This window comes from Mustela nivalis (assembly GCF_964662115.1).
Source record: "Mustela nivalis genome assembly, chromosome: 3".
Classification (NCBI taxonomy): domain Eukaryota; kingdom Metazoa; phylum Chordata; class Mammalia; order Carnivora; family Mustelidae; genus Mustela; species Mustela nivalis.
The window spans coordinates 138,568,916-138,588,948 of NC_139022.1; positions in this window are offsets into that span (position 1 = coordinate 138,568,916).

Genomic DNA, 20,033 nt, shown 5'->3' on the forward strand with positions numbered 1-20,033 from the left:
TTTTCATTTTATCATCAAGAATTGTTGACACCAACATCTATGAAGAAAGTAGTTCTATATTGTAATGCAAGGACCCCTTCTCTACCCCTCATCACCACTGCCCCTTATTTTTAACAGTTGAAACATCTTGTGCCACAAACCCTGGACAGTACAGCAGACATATACTCCTTCCACACAGGTGTTTTGTTTCTAAATGTAAGGACAGAAACAGTAAATTGATTTCTATCTTTGCTTATCCCAAGCAGTATTTTGCTATCGAAAATAAAGTTTTCTTTAATTTCACCCTCATTTATGAATCTTTTCTTGAGTCATAATTGACATATAACAGTGTATTGGTTTCAGCTATACAACATAATGCTTCAGTATTTATATATGCTGCAAAATGTTTGTCACAGTAAGTAGTTACTATCAGTCTTCATACAATGATACAAAACATTTCTGTTGATGATTACAGCATTTAAGATTTACCTTTAGTAGTTTTCAAATATGCAATGAAATAGTGTTACTGACGCTAGTCACCATGCTATAAAATTACATCCCCAGGACCTACTTATTTCATAACTAGAATTGAAGTGAAACTTACTTCATTTCACTTAACACCCACCCCCTGCTGCTCCTCTCCTCTGGCAACCACCCTTCTGGTTCCCTGTATCCATGAGTTTTGTTTGATTTTGTTCATTGTTTTGTTTTTTAGGTTCCACGTAAAAGTACTATTATATAGATTTCTCTTTCTCTTTCTGACTTATTTCACCTTCAAGCTTCATCCATGTTGTTGCAAATAGATTTCATTCTTTTTATGGCTGAGTAGTATTCCTAAATACCTACATACCTATATATAGATCTATAGTGTGTATATATTTTTATACATATATATATGTATTCCTTATATATATGTTCCTATATATAAAAAATATAGTACTCAATTATATACATAATGTATATGCATATACATGTTACATATGTATGTATATACATGTGTGTACACACACACACACACACACACACACACCCCTTTACATCATCCCTATGCATTCATCCGTTGATGTATACTTACGTTGTTTCATATCTTAGCTATTAAAAGTAATGCTGCAATAAACATAGGGGTGCATACATCTTTTTGAAAATAGTGTTTTTATTTACTTCAGATAAATACCCAGAAGTGGAATTGCTGGATCATATGGTAGTTCTATTTTTAATTTTTAAAGGAACCTTTGTAATGTTTTCCATGTTGGTTGTACCAAATTATATTTCTAGTAACATTGCACAAAAGTTTCCTTTTCTTTATGCCAACACTTGTTATTTCTTGCCTTTTGGGGGTGGGGAGTGCAGAGGGTGTGAAGGAAGATAGGGAATCTAAAGTGGGATCCACTCCCCACACCGAGCCTGAAAGGGTGCTTGATCTCACAACCCTGAGATTATGACCTGAGCTGAAATCAAGAGTCAGACGCTTAATTGACTGAGCCACCCAGATGCCCCCTTATTTCTTGTCTTTTTGATAATAAACATTCTGATAGGTATGGGATAATATGTTATTGTGGTGTTGATTTGTGATTCCATGATGATTAGTGATTTTGGTATGTTTTCATGTTGACCATTTGTACCTCTTTGGGAAAATGTCTTTTCACATCCTCTGTCTATTTTTTTAATCAGATTTTTTCTATTGAATTGTATGAGATTTTTTTTTAATATATCTTTTGGATATTAGCCTCTTAATAAGATACATGATTTGAATGGGAGAAATTACTGCAATCAGTCGCCTTTTGAATTTTTTGGTGGTTTCCTTTGCTGTGCAGAAGCTTTTTAGTTTTATTGTTTATTTGTTAATTTTTGCTTTGTTTATTTTTGTTTTTGTTCTTTTGCTTTTGGAGTCACATAAAAAAAAATCATCACTAATATCAGTGTCCTGGATTTTACCACCTACTTTTTTTTTTGTTTTTTAAATGAGCTTTTCATGGGTTCAAGTCTTAAATTCAATTTCTCAACCAAGTTTGAATTGATTTTTGTATGTGATAAAAGAGAGTAGTCTGAGTTTTTTGTTTTTTGTGGTTTTTTTGTTTTGTTTTGTTTTGTTTTTGATATTGCTGTCTAGTTTTCCAAATGTCATGTATTAAAGAGACTACCCTTTCTCCATTTTATATTCTGGTCTTCTTTAACATAAGTTCTCATACATGCATGACTGTATTTCTCTTTATTCTGGTCCATGGATCTATATGTTGGATTTCTTGCTAACACTATACAGTTTTGATTACTATAGCTTGTTAATATTTGAAATCAGGGAACAGGATGCCTCCAGCTTTGTTCCTTCTTAAGATTGCTTTGCCTATTTAGGATCTTTGTTGCTCCAGACCAATTTTAACATTATTTGTTCTATTTCTATATTTATTTATTTATTTTTTAATTTTTAATTTTTTATTTTTTATAAACATATATTTTTATCCCCAGGGGTACAGGTCTGTGAATCACCAGGTTTACACACTTCACAGCACTAACCAAAGCACATACCCTGTTCTATTTCTATATTTAAAATGCTGCTCCATACTTGATAGGGATTACATTTAATCTATAGATGGCTTAAGGTAATATAGACTTTTTAAAAATCTTAATTATTTCAATCTATGAGCACAGAGTATCTTTCAATTTATTTCTAATTTCTTTATCAACTGTAGACACATTTTAGGAGACATGTCTTTCACTTCCTTAGTTAAATTTATTCCTAGATATTTTATTCCTTTGATGCAATTATAAATGGAATTATTTTCTTAATTCTTTTGGCAATTTGTCAATAATGGAGAGAAATGGAACAGATTTTGTGTATTGATTTTGAACTCTGCAATTTTACTGAATGTGCTTATAAGTTCTCACTTTTTTTGGTAAAGTCTTTAGGATTTTCTAAATATAAAATCATGGCCTCTGCAAAGAGTGGCAGTTTTAGTTGCTCTTTTCCAATTTGGATACTTGTTATTTCTTGTGCCTAACTGCTGTGGCTAAGGTGTTGAATAAAATTATCAGAAGAACCTAAAGTACTAGATACTCCAGGCTTGAAAATACACACACACACACACACACACACACACACACACACAATCATTCACACAATCATACCTTAATTTTTGAAGTAATCCATTGCATGCCAGTGCCAATCATATTTAGGTAATTGTGCGGTTTGACATTTTTCTAAGAACTCCAAGTATATTTAGATAAAGAAAAATAATTTGAACCAACATAACATTATATCTGAAAAGTCAGAAGCTATACATTCTTTCTCTGTCAAGTTGTGCATTAATTTTCCAAACAGTAACATTTATCAAAAAGAAAAATTGGCCATACATATCTTTTTCCTTCTTCTGAAGATACAATAAATTGAAAATAAATGAAGTAAAAGAGTATAATTTCATAACAAAAAAAAGAAAAAAGTGGGGTGCCAGTAGTAGACAAAACATCTCAACTCAGTTGTAAGCCCCGGAGAACAGATCAGTAAGGGTTAACCAGTAACTGGGAGAAAAACAAGAGTTAGCCTAGGTTCTGATACAGAAGTATTGAGCCAAAAGTAAGACATTGTCCCATGGATAACCTTGGAAATCAGGTTTTTTTTTAAATTTTATTTATTTGACAGATCACAAGTAGGCAGAGAGGCAGGCAGAGAAGGGTGGGGCAGGGGGTGGGGGGAGCCAACTCACTGTGGAGCAGAGAGCCCAATAGGGAGCTTTATCCTAGGACTCTGGGATCATGACCCAAGCCGAAGGCAGAGGTTTAACCCATTGAACCACCCAGGCACCCCTGGAGATCAGTATTTTGAGAGGCTGGTAATAACTTGGGGCAGATGTGAGACACAAAAGGAAACTTAAATATGAGTGAAAGTGTTTCAAACAATAGACTTCTCCCCTGGAGTACTGACAAAATGTCTTCCACATAGAAAACTGTATTTTCCTACCCAGGTAAAGAGAGAAAAATGAATGGCTCTGGGGTAGAAAGTTCTTCACATACCAGCACTTCGCCCCACTCTAAAAGCCTGCCCTCTCCTTCAGTCACACAGGGAAACACGGCATCTTCCTTAGTCCATCCCCAACAAATTACATAGCGCTCCTGGATTCTGCTTGCATGGTCTACTTGTTAAATAGGAACAGATAGTCAAGACCAACATAGATTCAAGGAAAGCCTGAACCCTGGCAGAGGGAGAGTGTGAGAACATGATGTATAAGCAAAGTCTTTCTCGAATGACTATATCTTCAGAAAAAGTACATAATGGAGTGTGATGCTATTCAAAGAACAAAACAAATTTTATCAGAGTAAAACATCATGTCCTGTTTTAGCTAAAAAGGGTAACAATTAAATTTGGAAAATGAGAGGGTTAAGGATATTTGAAAAATAACCTTTTACCATAGTAGAGAAAAATCAGTGAACCAAAATTAGTAATATAAGAACTTAGTTTTTATTTTTTTTAAGATTTTATTTATTTATTTGACAGAGATCACAAGAAGGTGGAGAGGCTGGCAGAGAGGAGGAAGCAGGCTCCCCGCTAAGCAGAGAGCCCAACATGGGACTTGATCCCAGGACCCTGAGATCATGACCCAAGCCAAAGGCAGAGGCTTTAACCCACTGAGCCATCCAGGTGCCCCAGAACTCAGTTTTTAGATAAAGGGTTAAAGGGGAATGGATTGGGGATTTTTTAATTATTATTATTAAAGGTCCTGCTGCCTTTTTTTTTTTTTTTTAGCATTTGTAAGATTATTTTGACAATTCTTCAAGTGAATTTTTTTGCCACACCAATCACTAATGTAATTTGCATTTTGTCATTTCAAAAATTTATTGACACTCCTACTTAGAGTGTCAAAGGCAGTGACAAATACACATAATTAAAATATCAATAAGTATAACAGAATAAATATCAATAAATAGAACATAGAATATTTCTGTGTTATATCAATAAATAGAACACTGGGGGCGCCTGGGTGGCTCAGTTGGTTAAGCAGCTGGCTTCGGCTCAGGTCATGATCCCAGCGTCCTGGGATCGAGTCCCACATCAGGCTCCTTGCTCGGCAGGGAGCCTGCTTCTCTGGGGCACCTGGGTGGCTCAGTGGGTTAAGCCGCTGCTTTCGGCTCAGGTCATGATCTCAGGGTACTGGGATCGAGTCCCGCATCGGGCTCTCTGCTCAGCGGGGAGCCTGCTTCCTCCTCTCTCTCTCTGCCTGCCTCTCTGACTACTTGTAATCTCTCTCTGTCAAATAAATAAATAAAATCTTTAAAATAAAAAAAATAAAAAAAAAATAGAACACTGAAATTTCAATAAATGTAACACAAATATAACACTAAATCACATCTTCCTATATTCTTTTCAAAACCCATACAGTTTTGTTTTGCCATATTTACAGTCTCCGTTTCTTGCCTGCTTCTCTAGGATATACATGCCAGCTGTTGTAATGTTTTGATTTTTTTTTTAAAGAAAACTCATTACAAAACTTTTTATGTCTTTCTATCTTTAAGCTAGAAGGCAGTCCTCAAGATACAGAGCCATAGCATTTCCGTCTGGAACACTGAAAATTTCCTTGAAAAATGAAGGCAATTGCTTACTGAAACAATTTTCAGAAAATAATCCAACAAAAACAGTATTTCATTTGCATGAGCCTCACACACTTTCTAGCATCATCCTAGAGTGTATTAATCAAACTCAGGCATCTGCTAATATTCCAGTAGCAAATTTAAAAATGTAACTAAAATCAGAGACTGAAATCAGTATGAATTAGCTTCAAAGTCCACTCACAACCTACGTATCTTCCAAAAGTTCTTATTTTGTCCATTTCTGGTTTCATTGGGAGGAACATGTTCCACATTTCTATCTCTTGTATATGTTGTGTAGTTATATGTAAATGGCATGGCGCTATTCCTGGCACAGATTAAGTCTATAATTCACAGCAGGGCAGTAGGGTGGTTGCTGCTGTCCATGGTTCTGAGAAAATTTGTCATCATCATTGCAAAACCCAACCTTCTCCACTGAGCTTTTGATTTTTCATGTTTGTTGACAGATGAGATATCACTAATTCTCCCTTCAAACTAAAAATATGCATGGCTGCAGAAAAGTCATGATAGATAGGTAGTTACACTGAAAGAGATAACATTATGAGGAATTCAAGGTATGGTCACAGAGTAATGACACTGCTTTCCTTATGGCACTGGTGAAATGCCTTCATAGCTAATTCCAAATGAGCTGCTGCTCTGAAGATCTGTCATCCATGGATTGTGTGTCAGGTAACTGATGACTGAGGAAGTCGACTCACATTTGATTATGTACGTTCTGCTGTGTCTCAGAAAGTGTTTGTTTTATACTCCCACTTTCCTGATTACATATTACAGAGATCTGTATTGAAGAGAATAGATAGCAACTGTAGGTTTAAAAATTTATTCATGGGGTGCCTGAGTGGCTCAGTGGGTTAAAGCCTCTGCCTTTGGCTCAGGTCATGATCCCAGAGTTTTGGCATTGAGCCCCACATTGGGCTCTCTGCTCAGAGGGGAGCCTGCTTCCTCCCTCTCTCTCTGCCTGTCTCTCTGCCTACTTGTGATCTCTGTCTGTCAAATAAATAAATAAAATCTTTTTAAAAAATTTACTCAATACTCCTTAAACATGTAAAGGAAAGCTAGCATTTTTGTTTTCTATAAAAGATCTAAATTTGATAGCAGTTTTCCATTTTGCTGTGTTTTAAAAGAAGGAAAAAGAACAGGTGACTTTTGAACAACAGATTTGGACTGCATAGATCTACTTATGTGTGAACTTTTTCAGTACAGTACTGTAAATGTATTTCTTCTCTTCCTTGTAATTTTCTTATCATTTTCCTTACCTTCTTAATGATAAGAATGCAGTATAGAATACCTATAACCTATAAAATATGTGTTAATAGACTGTTTAAGTTATCCATAAGACTTCTTGTCAACACGTTTTTAGTAATTAAGTTTTTAGGGAGTCAAAAGTTACACTTGGATTTTCAATTTTACAGGGATCAGTGACCTTAACCCTCACATTGTTCAAGGGTCATTTGTGTAGTTTAACCTGCCAACATATGATCTCACAGTCTTCACAAGTATAAAAACCTATTTTCAATTATTTAGTCACTTTCAGATAAATACTCTGCCTTTCAGGCCAGTGGGTACATGTAAAGGTGCTCAAGTTCAAACTAGAATGGTCTATCACCTCAACATGTTGGAATGGCCATTATCAGAAAGATAAGATAAGAAATGTTAGCATAAGTGTAAAGAAAAGACAACCCTAGTGCACTGTTGGTAGAACTGTAAGCTGGTGTAGCCACTGTGGAAAACATTGTGGAGAATCCAAAAAACTAAAAATAGAACTACCCTAGGATCCAACAATTCCACTCCTGGGAATACAACCAAAGGAAATGAAAACACTAACTTGAAAAGATAGCTGTACCCCCATGCTCACAGCTGCATTATTTACAGTAGCCAAGACTTGGAAACAACCTGAGTGTCTATTGATGGATGAATGGATACAGAAGTTGTGGTCTATACATAGACAGTGGAATATTATTCAGTCACACACACAACCAGGAAGTCTTACCATTTGCAATAACATAGATGGACCTTCAAGACATTGTACTAAGTGAAATAAGCCAGTCAGAGAAAGAGAAATACTATATGATTGAAAGACAAATACGGTATGATCTCATATTTGGGATCTAAGTATGTTTGTATCTATATATACAAGTAATCTAATCATACATAAAGAGACCAGACTTGAGGATTCCAGAGGCAGAGGTTTAGGGGGAGGATAAATGGGAGGAAGATAGTCAAAATGCATAGATTACCAATTAGAGGATTAATAAGTACTAGGAACATAATTTACAACATGACAAAGCTAACATTCCTGTAGGATATATAGAAAAGTTGTTGGATTAAACCATGAGAATTCTCATTACAAGGAGCACTATTTTTTCTTCTTTCTTCTTTCTTTGCTTTTTCCTAGATCTGTATGAGAGGATGGATGTTAACTGAACCTCTTGTGGTCATCATTTCACTATACATGTCAATCACACCATCATGATGTATACACCTTAAACTTACACAATGATGGATGTCAGTCATTTCTTACTAAAATGGGGATGGCAGAGAATCCTGCCTTTCTGATGCTTTCTTCTTATTCTCATTTTCTCCAAGATGAGGTCATGACATAACAAATCTTTCAATGTTCTTACTGTGTAACATGATAAGAAGGCCTTGAATCTCCTTTTGATTTTGAGCACCGCTCTCATCTTTGCCGTGTTGTCCCTGCTGTAGTCCAGATTCTGTGCTTGTGGTCAGCGAGATGTGACTTTCTGGATGGTCTTTGGGGGGACAGTATTCAGGCTTCTACTTTTGGATGCCTTGCTGCAAACTATTTGTCCTTAATCAAGAAATCCTTCTTTGAATCTTTTTCAGCCTGACTTTAAACTCTGTAACCCCTCCATGACCATGGTACAACTTCTGAGTATCTTACTTTATCATCCACATATTTTTTCTGGGCTTTGTGACAGAGACTGTCATCTTATCTATAGAGCCACCTGAGCTGGCACTGTTGGATTTTTGTTTTACAACATGCTGGGGATCCAACTGTTGCGGCAGTACTTTCTAGTGTTTACTGAAGTAAATTTTCTGGGGGGAGTTACTATGTTTATCAACCTTTGTTGTTTTTGTCTTAAATTCTTCAAATCCTTATTCTCTAATCCAGTACCTATCCACAATAATTAGTAATAATTAACTGAATTAAGTCGTTAGTCACTTAATATGGTGGCCAAGCTACTTAATTGAGGAATGGGAAAAACATAGGATGGGAAATTGCAAAAAGGTAAAAAAAAAAAAGATGCAATAAATATGATTTTGTTGTGCACAAAGTGTGAACTCGTTGAGATTGATCATTTCCAAACACGAAAAGCATGACCTGTCTCTCAAGGGTGAATTGAGTGATATAAAATGGCCTTGAAATATCTAGATGTGATGGACATTGCAGGTGGCAGAAGGATCATTGCTGCTGATGGTGAACTTGTAAAAATATTTGGCAAGGTAGGAGATGGAGATAAAAGCCAGGAGCTTGCTGGTGAAGTCATCAATGAGAGGGATTGCATTTTGACTGTTAGTTGCTGACACCACTTGTGAAAAGGCTAGCGTCAAGGTTTGGTAATGATTTCCAAAAAGCAATTGCTGTCTAGCGGAGGCAAAAGCATGGTCTGCAATTAGCATGGAAAGCTGCTCAGTCTTCTAATGAATTAGGAAAGTGAGAAAACAATATTCTCTGGTGACGAGAGCTGAAGGAAGAAGTAAAATTTCAGTTAAAGCAAAAAATTAAACTGTTGTTTATAAAAATAATTGATGATACAAGAAAAAGTAACTTAATAGCATACTGTTACCTTAAACTCATTGGCAAAGCCCAGGGATAACTATGAAGATGGGCATCCTGATTTGAGCAGTTTAATGAAATAATGGCACAAAACCTTACATGGTGTCAGGGAGGTGAAGTTTTCCTACAGTAAATGAGACGAAGGAGCAAATTCATAGTGGCATGGAATTAATAATGGCATGGAAATGAAAGTGAACAATAAACAGGAACTGTGTTAATGAGAGTCTTGGAGGGGTGATCAAACCCAGACTGTAAATGTTCTAGTTCCTGTGTGGCCAGACTGCTTAGAACTTGTGATAACGTATCTCAAATTTTAAGTCATGAAAACTGTTATATACGAAGCCTTGTTTTAGGAATAATCAGAAGCATCTATATTGTGATTAGTGCTATCCCATTCATTAATTAGATTTTGTAAATGAAAAGCTAATGAATTAAATGGAAGTAGCTTTCAATTTTTCTTAAACGATGCATTTTATTATTTCAGACACAGAATTTATGCCAGTACTCAATAAATACTTTCAATTACCGTCCACTGATTAAACCATGAAAATCTTTATTCAAAAGTAAAAGTAAGGGCGCCTGGGTGGCTCAGTGGCTTAAGCCGCTGCCTTCGGCTCAGGTCATGATCTCAGAGTCCTGGGATCGAGTCCCGCATCGGGCTCTCTGCTCAGCAGGGAGCCTGCTTCCTCCTCTCTCTCTCTGCCTGCCTCTCTGCCTACTTGTGATCTCTCTGCCTACTTGTGATCTCTCTCTGTCAAATAAATAAATAAAATCTTTAAAAAAAAAAAAGTAAAAGTAAATTCAAGATTACTATATATAAATGGAGCAAAAGGTTGACCCCTAAAACCTGTAAAAACTGAAAAATTGGTAAAATGGAAACACACAATACCATTGAAGTATGCAAAATACAAAGTACATAATATACACAAAAGGAAATCTGGCAAGATCCATTACTTAAATTATTTTCTAGTCTCTGAGGCACAAAGGTGAAATTTTGGTTTCCAAAAGTTCTAAATAGAAACCCCAGTAACCTAGAAGATAGTTTCTAAGAGTTACAGGCAACTCTTATTTTCCATTTCTTTCATTTTATTCCAGATGGGGAATTCCCCTCTCCCCTGGTTTTCATTCAAGTGCTCATCTCTATCAAATTTATCCCTTGTATAATATTTTCCATTTAGAAATGCTCTAAGAGGGGCACGTGGGTGGCTCAGTGGGTTAAGTCTCTGTCTTTGGCCCAGGTTGTGATCTCAGGGTCCTGGGATCGAGTTCCGCATCGGGCTCTCTGCTTCTCCCTCTCTCTCTGCCTGTCTCTCTACCTACTTGTGATCTCTCTCTCTGTCAAATAAATGAATAAAATCTTTAAAAAAAAAAAAAAGAAATTCTCTAAGAGATTCCTTCTTGAGTTCCACAATTTCACTAGAAGTAAGGATGTCATTTTCCTCGCACTGTAAAGATGAAAACAAAGTATTGCATGATGAGTTTATACTTTGGTTCATATAAATTAATGGAGCCAAAATAAGAAAATAAGCTTTCTATTTTAAGTTATACTATTACACATAAACTTTTTACTTCTCTCTTTGATCTCTTCCACATGCAAAGTCTAACATCATCTTCAAACTGAAATCACTCTACCTCAGATGTAAAATACTTCTTTTTTTTTTTTTCAGGCCAACTTTTCACTGACTTTCTCAGTCTGGCTTTCATGGACATCTTTTTCAATGTGAACATCATTTGTATGTAAAATGAAAGTATTCTTCAGCCTTAATTGTATACAACATGCTATAATGACTTAATCTTAGAATTATAAGATCAAATGCAAATTATAGGTTCTGCTCAGAAACTGAAGATTTTTCCCAGTTCAAGGACTTGCCACAGATCTGCTTCCCTTACTGTTACAATGCCATAAAATAACATCACTTACCACACATAAACCACACTAGAGCAGAATACAAAATAGTTCCTTAAGAGAGACATCACTATATTTCCTCTGTTTTTTAAATTTCCATTAAATTGTAATGGATGGTATGTACTTCACTGACAAAGAGGGAGTCATTGCTTATCTTTCTCTAGAAGACAAGTGGAAAGAAGGCAACAAGCACAGCAATCTAAGAACCAAGAGATAAAGATGTTAATTTCCATTCTGGCACTCACTTCCTTAATAACCGTGAGATGCCATAGGAGTCTCAGTTTCGTCAACAGCAAAAGAGTATAATTGGAACAGCACCACTTACTTTGGCACTGTTCAAGGGGTCAAAGGACAGGACTTATTTGACAAATCTTTGAAAATGACAGAGCACTTTAGAGAAGCATCATATTAATAAAATCACATCTCTGCTCTATTTCAGCTCTCACTATCCATGACAAAAAACTAACAAAATAAACAACAAAGAGAACACTCTGAAACTTGCTTCAAATCTTTAAATTCTTCCCTTGCCTCTTGGCTGCCTTACATGTCATGATCTTTATCCAAGAGAGTTGCCCATTCGGTGTCCTGCTCTCTACCACCATCCATAAATGACTTTGTGGAAGTCTACCTTTCTGTTACCCTTCCCCTGCTCAGCTTAGTCCGGTTCCCATTCCTGCTGCTGACACCTCTATAGTTTTCCATCCAGACTTAAAACTGTATGAGGTAATTATATATGTATTTTCTACATTCCTCAAGATTGAAAGTTCTGAGAGCTGGAAAGTTATCTTATTCACGGTTGTGTTCCCCTGTGGTCCTCCCATCCCATAGTAAAGCTTCCTAAAAATGTACAAATAACTACAACAGATTATGAGTCTGTAGAATTTTCTTTATCACTTTAAAGTAGTAGCCAAATAAATTTAGAAGGTAGAGCTTACAAGAGGAGGCTCCTCTAATTTTTTCCGTAGCATATATTCTTTCTTTAAAAAAGATTTTATTTATTCTTTAGAGAGAGAGCATGAGCTGGGGAAAGAAGGGCAGAGGGAGAAGGAGAGGCTGATTCCCTGCTCCCTGCTGAGCAGGGAGCCTGCACTGGGGCTCTACGTGGGGCTTGATCCAAAAGGAAATCCTGAACCATCTGAACCCCCCAGGTGCCCTCCAGAGCATATATTCTGAAAACTAGAGATGCATTTTGGGGGGGGGGGTGGACTACCTATTACTTTATTACCTTATTTATTATTAAGTTTTTAATAGCTTTTTTTTTAAGATTTTATTTATTTTATTTGACAGACAGAGATTACAAGTAGGCAGAGAGAGAGAGAGAGGAGGAAGCAGGCTCCCTGCTGAGCAGAGAGCCCGATGTGGGGCTCGATCCCAGGACCCTGGGATCATGACCTGAGCCAAAGGCAGAGGCTTTAACCCACTGAGCCACCCAGGCGCCCCCTTACTTCTGTTTTGATGCTGGAATCTGCTCTGACAGTTTTAACTCATTAGCTAATTTATTCACCTATGATTTCAGCCAAACAAGATTCATGAGATTAATTCATTTATCCATTTTTTTCTCTGAATATTTATTCCATACTGTGCTCTAAAGATACAATCGAGAAATAGCAAACATCCCAGCTCTCATGAATTTTACATTCAAATAGGAAAAGACCAAGAAACAAAAATAATTAGCGAAAAGGTATGACATCAGGTATCATTAAGAGCTATAGAAGAAATAGGGAAAAGAATTGCTAAAAAGATTATTGGAGCTTAATTTCAAATCAGATGATTAGGAAACACTGAAGAAGTGTCTGGGGACGGAAGCCTTGGGAAGTGAGCAACTATAATGATTTTTGCTTTCTCTCTGACTAGTAGGGCAAGTCATTGATAGGTCTGGAAGGATGGAGTGGCATTATATGATTGACATCCAAAAAGACAAATGTCTATAGATTTATATATTGGTGTCGATATAAATACAGATATGGATAATTTCCCCCAGCTGCAGTGTGGATAATAAGTAATTGGGTCAAAATCAGAATTGGGGACAAATGAGGAGGTCTTCACAATTATCTAGACTAGAAGCACGGATGGCTTGGATCGTGTCACTGTGGTGGATGTAGTAAGCTACAGAATTTTAAATGTATTTGGAAAGTAGAGCTGATAGAACTGGCGGCCAAAGCGAATGCTGGCTATAAAAGAAGAAGAAATAAGGATGACCCCAAGATTTTTAGCTCAGGCAGCTGAAAAACAATGTAGCTATAATCCAGACAGAGAAGATGTCAGGGGAAGCAGGCTTTGGGAGACAGGACAAGTCTGATTAGGAAATGCTGACTTCAAGGTGTCTTTGATTAATTAGGGAAAGACAGTAGGTGGCATTGTACAGGTCTGGAAATCAGGGATTTAGGAGAGAAATCCAGGCTGGAGAATACTTTTAGAGCTCGTTCATATTTAGATAATATTTAAAGCTATGATTACCAAGGAGTGGATTTAAATAAGAGAGAAATATCCAAATATTGTGTTTAAAGGCTCTACGATGTTAGTCATGGGAAGCTAAAAGGAATAACCACTGATACAGAAGGGAAAACACAGGGAAGGGGAAGGGCCCCAGAATACCACTGAAGAAGGATTTTTAGAAAATAGCTATGCCTAAAGGTACCATAATGTTATATGTCAATCTTTCAAGTAAGAAAAGTGGGATTGAATAATATGTAAAATTCTGCTGATAATAAAGGATGGTAAAAACTAAGGACTCCTGCATTTAGCAAGGTGTTTCTAGGTGATTTTGACAGAAATAGTTGTGGCATCAAAGTCTCATTGGAATATTCTTGAGGAGAACAGGCTGCTGATTTTGAGAAGATTGTTGAATAGAGCAGAGAAGGAGTGATGCTTAGGGAGACATGGGGCCAGTGTGTGTGTGTGTGTGTGTGTGTGTGTGTGTGTGTGTGTGTGTGTGTGAAGACAGCACATATCACAAGCAGATTTTATTCTCTGGGAATGGTACCATATGAAAATCACCTCATTCCGTCTTTGACCTGTCTGACTTTTATACTTTAATCAGCTACTAACCTCTCATCACCATCTCTGTTAAAATCTTCTTGAATTAGTGACCTTTCTGAGTTATTTTTTACCCCTACCACCAAACCATCAATAAAGGTTTGGGTTTCAAACTCCAGTTTCATTGGAGTATGGAAGCATCCGAACATCAATACAGATGTCTTTCTGAACAGGAAATGCAGAGATCTAAACTCCCTTTTTCTACATTTCAAAAAATAAACACTACAGGTAGTACCAGACAGGGATGTCTCTGTTTTAGTCCGTAGTTTTGCTTCCTTTTTCCAGTAAGTCATACTTTTGGGGACATAGTGGGAGTATTGCAGTTGAGGCTCCTATGACTAAAAATGTGAATCCATAATTATTTTAAACAAGCAATTTGTAATTCTCTTTGTATTATGCCACAAAAGAAATGTTGGTGAGGTAATGCCTTCTTACACTGAAGATTAGAATACACCAAGAGGTTTTCTAAAATACGCAAGGGACTTGGCAGTATCTACAGTTTTTGTCAATTGCTGTCACAAACAACTGCCACATAACAAGCCACTTACTAACCTATGTACCCAGGAGGTGGAGAAATGCTGCAGACAGGACTGCAAAGTCACTTGGCAGACAAAAACGGGAAGGTGTGAAAAATAATGCAATTCATTTTTTACCGTGTGTTGCAATTTGTTGTGTTTTTCTAAGTGGCTCAGGATTTATCTTAAGTAGTGAGTATTAAAAAGGAAAATGATGGTATGAGAAATAAACTAAATAATTCTAATTATTAAATACAGAATAATGTTGTGATTGTGAAAAGTTCTTAAAAACAGAGAGTTCATTGTCTCAGCCCTTCACTCAGTTAACTGTGTGTCCGCAGACAAATGTATCTGATTTTTCATTGTGATATTTTTCATTATGTGATTTTTTTCATTATGATGAAGTTTTATATATTTATATACAGTGTTTTGGTCTTCTTCTCCTAGTGAACTGAAAACTCTTCAAGGACCTAAACCGTATTAATTTTGAACCCCAGTATCACTAACCCTTAGCACATAATAGTACTCAGCACATACTGAAGGGAAGGGGGAAGAAGGGAAATATTGAGATGTTGAGTCAGCAGGAGCCAAATGAAAGGAAGAGAGAGAATGATAGGCAGAGGGGAAAACATAGTGGGCTCTGAGGTATAAAGGAATGTGGTATGCAGACCTGGAAGCAGTCTGTCCAGTCCAGTATGATTGACTTACAGGAGAAGGGCAGAAAAGATTTAGAAATAATCCATACTCTGAGGACACAAGGATGCAAAGGACATTTTCAATCACTTTAATGGCAGTGAGAGTCTACTGATATGTTCTATAAGACAAAGTTATGTGATGAGATTTTTCATTAAAGAAAAAAAAATAGTGCTCTGGTGTCTCCCACGGAAGTTCTGGGAAGATATGGCACTGAACACATACTCACCCAGGTGTACACACATTTCTCTGTCACTTCTCCTGAGCCAACCACCTCAGGGAGTGGGCAGGCGAGGAGCTCGGAGCCAGTTCCAGAGTTGGTGCTGGTCTTTCCCTCCAGCAGAGCCTGGAGAGTGCTGCTCAAGAGGCTTGACTGGGCTATGTGTAAGAGCTTGATCCACCTTCTGGGAGATAAGGTATTACCAGCTGCCTGGGCTGGGTCCTGGGGCTGCTTCTGGGTTTGGGGAAGGTCTGAGCTCCACCCCCAACCATGCTCTCACTGCCCAGCCAGGCCTGAGGGGAAGGTCTTTTGTCTTCCTTGTAGAAAATGAAGCACATCACATCCCACCAAGCACATTATGGTAACTGAAAAATGTCTTCCAGAATAACAAATTCAAGTCCATAAAGGGTGGGACAAAACCGCTGGTCTCACAAAATTAAGTGGAAATACTATTTTAAAGTATCAAGAATGATACAAGGGGCACCTGGGTGGCTCAGCGGGTTAAAGCCTCTGCCTTCAGCCCAGGTCATGATCCCAGGACCCTGGGATTGAGCCCCGCATCGGGCTCTCTGCTCAGTGCAGAGCCTGCTTCTCTCTCTCTCTCTCTCTCTCTCTCTCTCTCTCTCTGCCTGCCTCTCTGCTACTTGTGTTCTCTGTCAAATAAATAAATAAAATCTTTAAAAAAAAAAAAAGAATGATACAAAACATACGAAGGAAAAGATGAGGCTTGGAGAAAAAAATCTGAAAATCAAACAGAATGATAATACTCAGATATTCAGGAAGAGAAAAGAACTGGGCAGGCTATCAGAGCTAGCTAAAAACCGATAATTTCCCTGACCTCAAGAGAAAACCAAAGACGCATGTTCAAAGAGCAAGAATGTAAGTCCCAAGAGAAGTCTGCCAGCCTTGTTCTCCACCGAATCCATAGAGCAAGAAAAGTACCTGGCACATAGTAGGTCTTACATGGATTTCTGCTTTGAGAATTAATAAACTTGAAATTTGCTTCTGGCTAAATTTGATGAAATGCTTTCAAGGCATGATGTTAAATGACATATAATCTACTTAGGGTAAAGGAGATCAAGATGGAGAAAAAAGTGCAACTGTAGTTAAAAATGAAACAAAATGGAACATTGGGGTTTTCTTCAATATGCCTCAACATTTTAAACTTAACCAAAAGGTAATAAATTATTACTGATCACTCACACAGGCCATAAATATCAGTCAGTCATGGTGATGCCATAACAAACTACCAGAGTCAAAAGTGATTGGAAAATATATTTAGACTAATTTTTTTTAAAAAGGCTTAAACAAAAACTTCGTAACACTCATATATTGGTATGTAATTGTGTGAATAAATGTGTGTTATTTTTAGCAAAGAAGTTTGTATTTAATATAATGCTGACTTAATTTCCTTTTGTAATCTCCAAATACTTGTTAAATGTCAAGTAATGGGCTTTCTATCAGCATCTAGCCATTAACGCTATAGGAGTGGAGAGGTTGTCAGGGAAAAAAATTCATTCCTGTTGTTTTACCCTGAGTAGAAAATTCCATGCCCCTTGCTGAGTGAGAGAGGCAACATGCTAATGGGAGTAGAAAACTGAATTTCATGATCTCTGGGTGACGTTTTGTACATATAATGGTGTGATTTTCTATCGATGACAGCAGTATATAAGGATGATCACTACCTCTTAGATTCTTGGAAATTTTACAGACCAGTTTCTTCTCATTCTTTGGGATTTTAATGACATTTACACTAGTCAAAAAACCATAGATCAATAAATAAATATTTTTAAAATGAACTATTTTTAGAAAACTTCCAAACACATACTGCAAACTGTATAAAGAAGTATTACATTCTCCTTCTCTGAATATGTTTGCCAATAATTCCAACAAATTTTGTACAACTCCCATTTTCCTTTTGTATATAGGAAAGTATAAAAAAAAAAAAAAGAAACAACAGCAACTTTTCATAGCTTTCTCAGGATGATGGATATCTCCTTTATGGCTTTTATGGGACAGAATCACTCATATCACATTTTTAACATGATTCTAATAGTAAATGTTTATTGACTTATTTTACTTCCACCAATCTTGTCTGTATCACCCATCACCTTGTATGATGCTAATTCATACCAGATGAGGAACTGTCCCACTGGAAGTGAGTGTGCAGTGCTGCCAAACTCAAGGAGGCCAGAAGAACATTGTAATGGTACCAAGTACTCATCTAGGGAAGGGTTGCTACGTTGCTCTATTAAAAAAAAATCTCTAAGGGGCGCCTGGGTGGCTCAGTGGATTAAGCCTCTGCCTTCAGCTCAGGTGATGATCTCAGGGTCCTGGGATCCAGCCCTGCATCTGGCTCTCTGCTCGGCGGGGAGCCTGCTTCCCTGTCTCTCTCTGCCTGCCTCTCTACCTACTTGTGATATCTTTCTCTCTCTCTCTCTCTCTGTCAAATAAATAAATAAAATATATTTTTTTAAATCTCCAAGACATTTAATTTATCACACTGCTTGGAGCACAGACGATATCTTTGAGGTTTGCCCTGTAAAAATACGCCATGCAGTATCATTAGGCAGAATGAGAGAATGATTATATGGAAAACAAAATGAAGACTTTCTTGTTTCTGACCCTTTGGAATCATATTCGACTATTAATGAGGGAAGAGAAGGCAAGCTGAGTACACAGTTCAGGCTGACACCTGCCCCCTGCCCCACAGCCCCTCACTCCTAGGTGTGACATGGGGGACACTCTTCCAGGAATCTTCCAACTATACTTTGCTAGAGGGAAAAACCTTGAAAATGGCAAGGCCTCTGGTATCTGGTTTCTTGTAGGCCCTTTTTAGCATAGGAAAGTTCTTTAGAACCCTTTCTTTTTCCTTACCTCCCCAAACCCCATAGTCTATAATCAGCTGCCCCGTCACAACCCCAGTGCAGTGGCTCTTTCTGCCCACAGGTCCTGCCCCTGCACTTTAATAAACCACCATTTGCACCAAAGACATCTCAAGAATTCTTTCTTGGTTGTTGGCTCCAGACCTCTCCCCACCGACCCTCAGTTATATTCTAAAACTTCATCATTTGGTGCCTGAATGTGGGGCTTACAGTCTTTACATCTAGACACTGGGCTTCCATGCAAAGTTGGTGAGTACTTTCTCTCCTCTTCCTTTACTCTCATTTCAGGGGCTTTCCAAGGAGTATGGTTTCACTGGAACACTTGGACGTCGAGTGCTCAGGCTGTAATCCTCTAGCCCATGGCTGCTCTATGGAAGGAGTAATCCTGCCTTTTGGCTGGAAGTTAGTACCCTGACTGGCATGGTAATTGAAAGGTCCCCTAATAATGGGTCCGTGATTAAAGGAGCGAGACTGATACAAAGCGAAGGTCAAGCAAAGCTTTATTTCGTGCCAGGCATTGAGAATCAAACCGACTGTCAAACTAGTGGTTGAAGCCACACCTTACAGAGAGGGTGACCCCTCCCTGCCTCACAGACTAACTTTTATAGAGCAAAGGCCATGTGGTTGGGCCTGGCCACGCACAGGTGGCCAATGAGATTGTAACACACACAGAAAGCTGCACAGCCATGCTAGGTCACACATAAGTGACCAACTGAATTACAACTTACCCTATAGTAGATATTTGAACTAGCCTATCACCTTGGTGAGAATTGGCGCCCAAAAGGCGGGACCTACACTCCTGTGTAGCTAGGGAGCCAATATCTGTGCTTTACTGATTGGATATCTCCACCTGACCCAACTCATCCGGGCATTTGGCCATTATCTCCACCTGACCTGATTGGCCCTTGTATTTGGGCTTTGTTACCTCCCTGGGGGGAGGGAGGGGAAGTAACAGTAAGTTTTACTGCATAAATAACAAAGTCATTGTTTAACAAGATGGAATCGCTCTGGCTAAATAGGCTCTTACAGGGGCACCTGAGTGGCTCAATGGGTTAAGCCTCTGCCTTCGGCTCAGGTCATGATTTCAGTGTCCTGGGATCAAGCCCCACATCGGGCTCTCTGCTTGGCGGGGAGCCTGCTTCCTCCTCTCTCTCTGCCTGCCTCTCTGCCTACTTGTGATCTCTGTCTATCAAATAAATAAACAAAATCTTTAAAATAAATAAATAAATAGGCTCTTACAGTAATAAGACCCAGAACCTTGATGCCCTCTCTTTATTCCTGTTCTTATACAAAGTTGTCTGCCTTGGGCACAGGACAGCCACCTAAGTCATCAGTATGGCTGTCAATCTTATGACTCCTGTGTGCAGTTTTCTCCCTCCTGATTGATCTAATGTGATCCCCT